Source organism: Manis javanica, chromosome 2 (genome assembly GCF_040802235.1).
Source record: "Manis javanica isolate MJ-LG chromosome 2, MJ_LKY, whole genome shotgun sequence".
Taxonomy (NCBI): domain Eukaryota; kingdom Metazoa; phylum Chordata; class Mammalia; order Pholidota; family Manidae; genus Manis; species Manis javanica.
The window spans coordinates 218270843-218281998 of record NC_133157.1 but is presented as its reverse complement, the minus strand read 5'-3'; the positions used below and the strand labels follow the sequence as shown (position 1 = coordinate 218281998).

The 11156-nt window shown below is 55.1% G+C and overlaps 1 protein-coding gene and 1 long non-coding RNA gene across 4 annotated transcripts in view; one reads left to right on the top strand and one right to left on the bottom strand.

The window, feature by feature from the left end:
• The first annotated feature begins 1885 nt into the window (after positions 1-1885).
• The window catches only part of ST3GAL1 (ST3 beta-galactoside alpha-2,3-sialyltransferase 1), an 88822-nt gene continuing 79551 nt past the window's right edge, over positions 1886-11156 (top strand). For 2 of the 3 annotated variants that reach the window (XM_073230168.1, XM_073230165.1), the window contains exon 1: positions 4170-4362. The gene's annotated coding sequence lies outside the window, so the exon portion shown is untranslated. Of the gene's footprint in view, positions 2107-4169; positions 4363-11156 lie in introns of those variants that run through there. The other variant, XM_073230170.1, reaches the window with a different exon arrangement.
• Positions 2734-3924, bottom strand: LOC118972845 (uncharacterized). Its single transcript, XR_005061954.2, has 2 exons — positions 3573-3924; positions 2734-3109 (listed from the first exon to the last, which is right to left on the bottom strand). It is a non-coding gene; the product is annotated as an uncharacterized lncRNA (long non-coding RNA).

Below are 11156 nucleotides of genomic sequence, written 5' to 3'. Positions count from 1 at the left end.
CACGGTCCTTTATGGGTCCTGCAGCCTAGAACAGTGAAGGCTCTGCTGTTACTGTGAGGATCGCTGAGAAGCAAAGTTCCCTCATAATGGGCCCCACATTAGACCTCTGGATCTTTGCACAACCTCAGGGTTTGAGGAGCCCCCGTAATGGCTGTTAGTGAATTTTCATCATCCTGGCAAGATGGAGATATGTTGATTTCAAGGATATAACATGTAATTTAACCAGAGTTTCTGGGCTGACTCATATTTGTTATATATAGTTTGTAAAGAAGAATACTGTAAGAAAACAAGTGAAAAAACATACATTGAGACTCTACCAAGGGGGATCTAAACTGCTCGGTTTGGATTTACTTCCTTAGACAGTGGGAGCCATTGAAGTTTTAAGGGTTTTAAGCTTGGGAGTGTCTTGGGGGAAGGGAGGAGAGGCTTCAGGAAAAAAGAATTTGATGATAGTTGTTATCATGTATCAGGTATCTGTAAGTAACAGAACCATGATGTTAAGCGGCTTAAACAAGAGAATTGTATTGACTTTTACAATAGAAAGTCTATAGGCATCGGGTACAGTGTGATCAGGGCACTGGAGCTACTTTGTTTCTGTTTGGCTTCCCTTATGAGCACAAAGTGTTTCATATCCAGTTGGAAATAGAGACGCTTCCCAGGGCTTATACTCGATAACTTCTTTCCTAGCGGGCCCAAGCATATTTCTCTTTAGCTTACTGATCTACATAAGGATTAAATGTACTTATTCCTGAGCCTAATTATGGCAAAGAGATCAGGATGGTCATGACCGGCCAACCTTGATCAGCCAGTTGCCTTAGCACGGATGTTGGGTCTAATATCTGTGAGCAGTGTACGGTATATGGTCTTGCTTGGTAGTTCTACTGACTCAACTGCCCTCAAGACTCTCAGGGCTGGCAGGAGGCTGAAGAGCCATGTGCCCTACATTCCCTGTAGTGTGAAATCTCCTGTACGGCTCTCCTTTGACATGTTTACTCCTGAGGTGGGCACTTGCTGCCTGGGCAGCCCACACATAGTCAGCTGGTGGCCCATGACCCATGAGGTCTGCCAATCAGATTCCCACCCTCAGAAAACTAAAATCTGGAATGGATGGACAGTGGGAGGGCAGCTGCAAGGACTGTTTCCACAGTCGCCATGATGTAAAGGGGCTGGGGCCACAAACACACAGAAAACTGTTAGGGCAGCCCCCAGGACTTACCAGGGAAAGCCAATGGGCTGGGAGAGAATGGGGCAGAGAGGAGAGGAGAGGCCCAGAGCCAGAGCCCTAGAGAAGGGCTGTCTTCCTTCCTGCTGCCCACCCCCAGCTTCAGTCTATACGTACCTACATTATCTCTTTTTATCTAAGTTAGGTCCCAAGACTCTTAAGTAAAACACTGCTTAAAACACAGACTGCCACGTGCCGGCAGCTCTGACAAGCAAGGCAGCCCTTTCTTTTTCTGCCCAGTCACCCACATGGCATCAGAATCCATTAGGATCTTTCCACTCAGATACATAGTTGGATGTGCCCAGAAAGGGGGAGGGGAAGGATGAAATCAATTTCCTTCACCATTATTACTGAGAGCTTTGCTGCTGCTCTGAAATCAGGAGGGGGTGAGGAGGAGAACTAAATCAATGTCAATAAACAGTTCCTGAGAGAATGTTGGTTCTTGGCTTCAAAGCAGAGCAGCTGGATGATCTGGGGCCACTTACTTGCCCAATCTGATCCTCTCTGACCCTACTAGGTTGTAATAGTATACTTTGAACTATTACAGCATTTCCTATTTCACAAAGTGCTTTCCTGTATATTATTTATTTGATCTGTGCAGTGAACACTTATTAATTCATTTGGGAACTGTTTATTGAGCATCTACCCTGTTACTGGTGTGAGATGGGCACTGCAGTCATCAGGGAGCAAAACACGACGCATTTCTCTGTCCACAGAAAGCTGAGTCAAACTAGAAGGCAAAAGCCACCAACTATATAATCACACAGAGCAACAGGGCACTGCAAGCACTTGTCCCTGTGAGGCCAGTAGGAGGACCACTCATGTATTGTGGACAAAGACTTGGACCGGGATGATGAGGCAAGCCACACCTCCAGGTGTTGAATGTGAGTACTTGTTAGAAGGTTTCCCTAGCTGGAGGATGCTGTCGCTGGACAGAACCTTAGTCGATGCTCCTAGGAAACATCTCTGCTCCCGTAAAGCATTTTGGGTAATGCCCTGGGGAATGCTAAGCGCAGTGAATGAGATGACTCCTTTCTCAGAAAAAGCAAAGCCCACAGTGTGCTTCCAGGTAGGCCAAAGGGCTCACCCCACCCCACTAGAATTGAAACAAAATTCAGTGGGGCTTGGGGGGCAAGAGCAGATCATGAAACACCCAGCTTTTCTCTCAAAATCATGGAGGGCAGGAAAGTCAGCCAGGTGGCAGGCTTCACATGCAGCTCGGAAGGATTCCTCGGGGGATTCTTGCGGACCCACCTTCTTTGTTTTAGCTTTCTCCCCACCTTACCCTTGCTCTTCGCACTGTGTTTCTATTTCTCTCAGCCTTCCCCTTCTAGTGGTGAATTTTCTCATTCTCTCCCCTCCCTCTCCTTCTAAATCCACTTCTGTTCTATTACTTTCTTCTCTGAATAACTCTCCTTTTCTCCCCAGACCCCAGAAGTCTTCCCCAACACTGTCTCCCCATTCCCTGGGGCAGGTCACCTCCATGAAGTGGGCAGGATTTGACAATGGAGAACAGCATCCACACAACTTTTATTGAGCATTTACTATGTGCTAAGGGCAGTTTCAAGGGCTCCCCATGTATGCGTCCACTTGGTCCTCACTACAACCTCCTGGGATGCACAGCGATTAGGCTGGTTTTCACAGACGAGGAATCTGAGGCACAGGGCTCAGTCAGCTTAAGAATTCTGTACGTAGCCCAAGATCGTACATCCAGTGAGTGGCAGTGCAGGATCTGAACCAAGAAGTCTGATGCAGCTGACCTGCATCTGAAGCATCCCTCTGAGAAAGGATGGCCTCCTGAGCTCTCCCGTCCCACTGCAACAGGAATGACTGGCGCGATGGCAGCTGGAATAACTGACCCCTAGGCCAAGCTGTGCCTCTTTCCTCCTAGCATTCCAAAAAAAAGGTTGCAAAAGAGTTAAAGTCCCGGTAAGGGGATAAAAACTCTATAACCAGAATTTTTTTTATGCCTCTAAAATCCTGTGCAGCAGGATTCTGCATTCTTGCCACGGAGCAAGACGTCTCCACTGCCCCGACTTCCCTCCAAGGAGACTGGGCAAACACCCCTGCAAACCTGACCCCAAAGGGGATTCCGCTTCGGAAGCCCCAGCCCCAGGCCGCCTTGGGGTCGGCCCCGGCCTGAGGTCCCGCTGCCGGGCTCTCCCCCTGCTCCGGCCCGCGTTGCAGCCTCCGCGTGTGTAAGGGAGAAACGGCGGCGGGCAGGCGAGCCGGGGCTGGGGCCGGGCCGCGGGGGCCGCTCTGCGGCTCCACACCGGGCCCCGGCTCGGGCCTCTCCGGCGCCCCGGCCCCGCCGCGCTCCTCCCCTCCCCTCCCCCTCCCTAAGTCCCACCTCGAGTCCCGCGCCCTGAGAGGACGCCGGTGGCTGTGCCCAGTCGCCAGTAGGGGGACTGGTCCCTTCCCGCTACGGTATTCCGGGCCCAGGCTCTTCAGGGCCCCGACACGTCCTCTCGGTGGGTGCCCGCCGCCTCCGCCACTGAGGCTGGTCCCACCGGACCCGGGCCGCTGTCCCCTGGCCTGGCCGGCTGGTGGGCGGCGACGTCGGCGCGAATACCGCCGGACTGTGCCCGCAGATCCCCTCTGGGGCGGCCATCCGGTCCCCGCGCAGCCTTAGGCGTCTCCCCGGCCGGGCCTCCGCCGAGCCCGCGGCGGCCCACGTGGCCCCGGGGCTCCGGATTCCGCCCGCAGGCGCCGGGCGCGGGTGGGGGCGCGGCGGGGGGAGCGCGGGGCCCGAGGGGCGGGCGCTGGGCGGAGGAAGGGGAGGGCCGCGGCCGCCCCGGCTCCCGCCCCGCCCCGGCGGGCCCCGCTCCCGGCCGGGCCGCCCGCCCCGCCTCCCGCTGCACCCGGGGGAAGGTGTTCCCGAGGCCGCTCCCACCCTCAGCCCGCCTCCCGCGCCCCCGGCTCCAGCCCCCGCCGGCGGAGCTCCACTATGCCAGACAGTTTCGACACTTTGCAAAGACAAAGAGCAGAGCGAGGAGGAAGGGGAGGACGGGGTGCAAGGAGAGGAGGAGGGGGCGATGCGAGCTTCGCAGCGGGCTGCGCTCGGAACACCGGCCCGCCTTTGACCCTCCGACCCCTCTCCTCCCCGCAGCGCCGGGAACTCCCCCGTGCCTCCAGCCGCGGTGAGTGGGCGCGCCGCGCCGAGCGCTGCCCGGGGGCGCGGGGGCTGCGTCCGCCGGAGTTGGGGCTCGGGCAGTTCCGTGCGTTCCCTGAGTGGAGGGGTGATTGCCCGTGCCCGGGAGAAGTGGCGGCGAGGGCTCGAGCAAGGTGTGACAGTGGCGGTGGGACCGATGAGCCTGGGCGCTCATCGGAAGACACATGCAGGGGGACCCTGCCCTCGACGCGGCGTCCCTGGGGTCTTTGGGAGAGGAAGGAGGTCGGGGAGGAGGCTTGGGCTCGGGGATCTTCAGCCGGTACTGGGAGAGCTTCTGAGAGCCAAGCGGGCAGCCTACGCCGGGGCAGCAGTCCCCGGGACGGCCCCAGTGACACTGCACCCAGCGCCAGGCTGGCATCTCCCGGGGTCGGGACCGCCAGAGGGCGGAGCGACCAGCGGGGCCGCGGGTGGGATGAGACCCCCGCGGGACTGCTGGGCTCCGGCGTTTGGGAGCGAAGTCGGGGCCGCGGGGAATCCGGTCAAGCGGCGGTGGGACGGTATCTGGATGGAGCCTCCAAATCCGTTGCGAGCAGGCGCAGATCCGGGAAGCGGCCATCGCCCGCGGGGACGCCGCCGGCCCACGTTGCTCCGGAGACATTGGAGAAGTTGGCGCCCGGGACGCGCAGCTGGACGCAGCGTGGTGCGCGGGAGGCACTGGGGTGGGCGAAGGAGTGCGTGGCGGGGGTGGCGCTGGTGGCAACTCGAAGTCCGCTCAACCCCGTTAGGCGCCGCAGCTGCCGAGAAATAATCTGACAAAAAGTTAGCAACTTGTGTGCTTCTCTCTCGTGTGTGATCTGCGCGGGGCAGGGGCTGCTCCTCGGGAGAGCGCGGAGGCGGGCAGAGAGGACACGGATGGAGCTCCTGAATGGGAGCTGGATTCGGAGTCGGGACGGTGGCGCAACTTTCGGCTGGTGCTTCGATTAAGCGTGTGTGTTTGAGCGTGACCTTGCAGGAGGAAGCGCGGCTGAACTTGAGAAGGGGTTGAGGTTGCGTCGGGGCTGGGCACATATAACGCCCGAGCGCGCCTTCGCCTCAACTCGCAGCCGGGGCCGGGGGAGGGGTGTGCGGATTGTCTGGGCTCTGTTGTCGGCCGGAGCCCTGGGTCTGTCCTCCCTGCTCTCGGAGGATCCCAGCCAGCGCCCGCCACGCGCCGGGCTTGGTGGGGCGCTCGGCTGGCGGATACGTACGGGCCCAGAAGTGCGCGAGTGGCTGGGTGCAGGGCGGGTCACTGCGTCTCGCGGCTCAGGGTGTCCCGCAGAGGGAGACAGACAGCCTTGACCCCAAGGGCAGCGGCCTCGCCCCGTGGCCCCATTAAGCAAGTGCCTGGCTTTCACTTATCCGCTTCCAGGGTCCCCTCGCCGCCCCCAGCTCATCACCTTACGGGTCTTCCTGACACTCGGATTTGCTGCAGGAGTTTCCCAGGGAGACAGCGAGGGCGCACCCCTCTCTGCGGCTGAGTGAGTGTGTGCGCGTGCAGGGAGAAAGAGATAAGGATGGAACGAGGTTGTTCAGTCGTCGCCCCCGCGCCTGGCACACAGGAGGCACTAGCGCTGCTGGAAAAGGCCTCTGCTATGGAAGGCGGGGGCCGGGACGTCCCCTTCTCTCCTCCCCATTTCCAGTGTTCAGTTCACATTCATCCACCTAGCCAAGCCTTTTCGGCTTCCAGACGCACCTTGAGCTCCCACTACGTGCGGGGCTGAAACCGGGCTGTTGCTCTCAGAGACTGCGGGTGGAGCCGCCTGGTTTTCCTCTCCCCGAGCGGCGGGGAGCGCCCCGGAGGTTCGGAAAAGGCGAAGAACACTGCTCCCTGCCGGCCGCTCGGGAAACTGCCGCTGGCTCCAAGGTTGGGTAGGGGCGCCCGCGCACTCCTCACCCAGCCTTTCTGCACCTCCCCTTCCTGCCCCCAACCAGCAGGGCCTGGCCATTTCCTGAAATCTCCTGGTTGGCTGAACGGACAGATCCGAGTTCACCACTCCATAACCCCTGCCTCTGCCCATATCCGGGTTCAGAATTGGGGGTGATCCTAGTCCCCTGTCGTCCTGTCCCGGACTGGCCATGAGAGTTTTTGGAGTCTCGGTTTCCGTATCTGTAAAATGGCATCATTACTACTACCTTCAAATGTGTTGCACGGAATAAATATGACGTCATTGTGTGAATGTATACGTGTGAATGTGTATATACATACCTTCACACACTATATATGTAGGTACACATGTATATGCATATATGAATGTGTATCTGCCTTGACTTTAAGTCGGTGGGGAGGAATGTCATCATTTCAAAAAAACTTATTTTTGCTAAATAAATAAATGAGTAAGTAGAGGGCCCCTTCCCCACCTTTGAGCAATCCCACCCGAGCCTGGAAAGGTGCTACCCCTGCGATTTGCTAGGCCTGTGTGTGCTGTCTAGGTTTTACCACCGGGGCGGGGCCAGGGCCTGGGCCTGGCGGCACAGAGTCCTCCCCCTGCCCTCCCCTGCTGGCAGGCCCCAGCACCCACCTGGAGCACCCGGCTCAGAGAGAAAAACAGGAAATGTTGCCAGAAATGAGGCAGAGGGCTGTTAGGGGTGTGGATTCTGCTCCTTGCGGCCGCAGCTAGCGGGCCGAAGCTAACTTCTGAGTGGCATTCTTGCTGACCTCCTAGGGTTGTGGGTTCCCCAGCATCCCTCTTGAAGTCAGGGACAGGCACAGAATTGGCAGTTGGGAGGTCCCTCACTTAGGGTTGGGTCTGGCAGTGAGGGGATCCTTGGAGGTTCTGGGGCCTCAAGGGTGCATGGGGCTTTGGGTCAGGTGGGCCTCCACCTCCCCTCTCTACCAAGCAGCCCCCCCACCCCCAGGCCAGGACATCACTTGGAGGCAAGCAATGGGCAGTCCCTCAGACAGGGGCCTCTTTGAATCTCCTGGTCAGTTAACCTTGCTTGAGTCTGTTGCTGTGTAGCAGGCTGCTGACTCGTTATGTTTGGACACAGCTTTATGAGATCTAAACCATAACCCTCTTCCTAGGCCCCCTCCCACAGCGCAAAAAACAACCAAGAAAGTGAAAAATAAAATCCACCAGTCACCTTTTTATCCTGCTTCCCAGTGAAACCTCTAAGCACACGTGCGTGCACACGGATGCATGCCATAGGCGGATGGAGGATCTCGCCTAATCACAAAAAATTTTGAGTAAGGTTTCCATAGGTTCTGCTCGGTATGGAGATTGTGGGGAGCCTTCAGCACCACCTCACAGACCCGAGGATCTGAGAGCTCTCTTACACTCTCATTTGGACACCGGAGTCCAACCTTGGGCCCTACTGAGAACCTCAGATCTGGTCCCAGGGCCAGTGCTCAATTGCTTTGCAGTTTGGCACCCGAGCTGTTTCAGGTTCTGGGTCTCAGTTTCACTCTTTGTAAAATGAGAGGCTTTGAGTTCTGCTGACCTTGTCTGGGGGCCTCTAAAGCCCTTTTTTATGAAGACGGCCCACATCTCATTCATTCTCAGAAGTTTCTGGGCATCCCTGGCATCAGACAGCCCTGGCCACCTGTCCCAGTGGCACCATGCCCCTCTCCCTCACCGGGCATGGCAGGCCTCCGGAGCCCGCCCTCACCTGGCTGTCATTCTGTAGCATGGCTCAGCACTGGACATGGAGAGAGAGCCTGAAGTTTCAGAGTCTGAGGTCTGCAGCCAGGCAGGGCTGAGGGGACATCTGTGCAGAATCCCAGATGACGCACATTGCCAGTATGAACCACAGTAACCTCACCAGGACCAACTTGGTTCCCACTTTAAGAGCTGAAAGTGTTCTTCACAATCATTGTGCTCAGTTATTTCATTTTAATGGGAAAATAAGGAAGCCCAGAGGGGAAGTCACAGGGACCATGGGGTGACAGAGCTCTTCTAGAGGCTGGCTGGCCTCAGACTCCAAACAGGTTAGCCCTCGGTGCTCCCCCTTCCCCAAAGCCACACTCTTTTCCAAGTCTCTCTTTCTTTATTGGAAACCAACATACCCTTGGAAAGCCTAGGGTTTACATTTCTTTGGGTTTTGTTGTTGGCTGGACTGTTTTTCAGTTGAACCAATATTTATTAGGAACTTGTTATGTTCCAGGCACCATGCAAGGTGCTGAAAATACGGGGAGTGAAGAGCATGTGGCCAGTCCTTGCCCCTTGCCCCCCAGAGATCACAGTGTGGCAGGGAGGTTGGTGGGGACACGGAGACGTAAGCTGCAGTGTGGTTTATGCTTGAGCGGATATATGCATGAGCTGCGGGAGGGCTGGAGCAGAGAAGGAAACGTTTCCTCTGCTTTGTGGGACCCGTAGATTGATTCACTAGGGGAGACAGAGCCTGAATACGTTGGGGGAAGTCCTAGATGTGAGTCAGACTGCAGGAGAGCAAATGTATTGACTTGAATGTGTAGAACTGAGATGTAGTTAACATGGTGCATGCCCTGTGTGCACGAGAAAGATAAAGCAAAGTAAAATAACATAACAGATTGGCCATAGTTCTGTTCTGCATGATTCTGCAGGGGTGAGGGAACTGGGCGTTTGAGAGGCTGAGGTCTGCAACCAGGCAGAGCTGAGGGGACATCTGTGTAGAATCCCGGATGACGCACATTGCCAGTATGAACCACAGTAACCTCACCAGGACCAACTTGGTTTTCCCACTTTAAGAGCTGAAAGTGTTCGTCACAATCATTGTGCTCAGTTATTGAGCCCAGCCTCCATATCCGGTAGTAAGTACTGATCTCTGCTTCGCGTCTGTGCGGTTCATCACTGCCACTCAGCCAGAGTGCTTGTCCCTGAACTGTGACCTTCCAAGGTTGGTGGCTTGTAAGATAGCGGCCGCTTTGCTTTTGCTTTAAGAAAATAAAATCCAATGCTTTATCTTTAATCCTTTTCCTTACATCTTGTCTCAGATTTAAATAGCTGATTTTTGAGAGTAGGGGTAAAAGTCATGGCAAGCTTGCGTGTGAGGAAAGTGTGCCAGCTGTCAAGAGCAGGCTGCCAGGGTCTAGCTGTGGGAGCTCAGCAGGCCCTGCACCCTGGAGGCCAGAGTGGAGATACAGTTGGGTGACCCCCAGGACTGAATGAGGTCCTGCATGGGAGTGTACCCCATGTGGGACTTGGGCTCCCTATGTCCTAGGTAAGAGACCGTGTGCAAGAGGGTTACAAGAAGAAGTATTGCTAAGGTACGGCACTGGAACAGAGCAGGTGCGCAATAGAAGACTTGGCTGAAGGGGGAGAGTTCTGGAAAGTTCTTGGGAAAACACTTGAATTATAAAGAGCAAGGCTGCATGGCTGGGTTGGAGTAAAAGCGGGCTTTTCTTATCCCCTCTGGTTGGTTACAGTAGAAGCCCCTTTTCCCCTAGGGCATGACCCAGAGAATTACCAGGAGCAGGGACACCTGGGGTGGGGAAGGTGAACTGTCCAGGTGGTCAGCGCCCTGAGCCCATCTTGGGTAGCCTGGCTGTTTTGGCAATGGTTTTGACAGGGGTCAAAGTTGAAGACACCTGGGAGCGCTCAGTCTAGTGTGGTTAACCCTGGGAGAAGTGACAGAGAAGGGGCTCTGGTGTCAGGGTATTTCCTACAGGTTCAGGGGGACCACTGGCCTAGGACTCAGAACTCCTAGGTCCTGGTCCTGATCCCATTTCACCTGCTCCTGGCCAGGGACCTTGGGTGTGTCACTTCACCTCTTTGAGTCTCCGTTTCCTCAACTAATAGATGGCAATACAGATTTCCCACTTTGCCAAGCGTGAGTTGAGAGGCTCCCACAGGATGAGGCATGTGGATAATGCCTTGTTGATAATAAAATAGTAGCATCTACTTTTTATTAAGTGTTTTGTATATGCTCAGTACAGTGGCAGGTATTTTAAACACTGAATCATCCTGGGTTCCAGTAGGGAACAGGCACTCTCAAATTGAGTGGAGAGTTTAATAAAAGGAATGTTTACCGAGCTGGGAGCAGCATTTAGGGAAATCACCCAGGGATGTAGCACTATCTGGACCCAGTTACCATACTCCCCCCGAAGAAGAGGTAAAGGGAGGGATGGGCTAGGGGAATCATTAGAGTGTGGCAGTAGGAGCTCATAGAAGCCTCTAGAATAGCCTCCCTCCCTAACCTGGCAGGGAAGAGCCAGTAGAATAAACTCTGCCACCTTACTGCGCCCTGCCTGCCCTCCACAATCCCTGTGCCATCAAGAGCTGAGCCCAATCTAGCAGTCAGAGGCCAAGGAGGTCCTTGTGGCAGCCTCTCAGGAACAGGAAGGGGTGAGCCAGTGAAGAGCAGGCCTAGGGGGTGATCTTGCACACGTGTCATCTCATCTCACTTGATTTTCTGCAGGAGCCAGCGGGGTGGGTGGCCACAGGATTCCCAAAGGACAGAGGAGAAGGTGGAGGCATGTTTTAACCCCTTGTGCTCTGTCCCCACTAGCAAAATAAAAGCATCAAATGTAATGTTATTTTTATTAAGACTCTTCTAAATTTTTCAGTAGCATCTTCCCGAGAAGCAGAATAGCCTAAGTATTAAGGTTTCAGTCCAACATTATCACTTATTATCAGCGTTATTTGCCTTTTCCATGTCTCAGTTTACTCATTTGTTGTGGGGATGATACTTCGTAGAGTTGATGTGAAAAATGAATGTGCAAATGTTAGCTTTTCTTCCTGAGAGGGTCAAGTTTCAGGCATGCTGGCTGAAGGTGGTTGTGCTCTATCATGTTCTTTAGGCCTGTTCAGTATTCAGATAATTCAAATAATACTATTTGAATATTCTTACGTTAAAAGATTTTTTTCT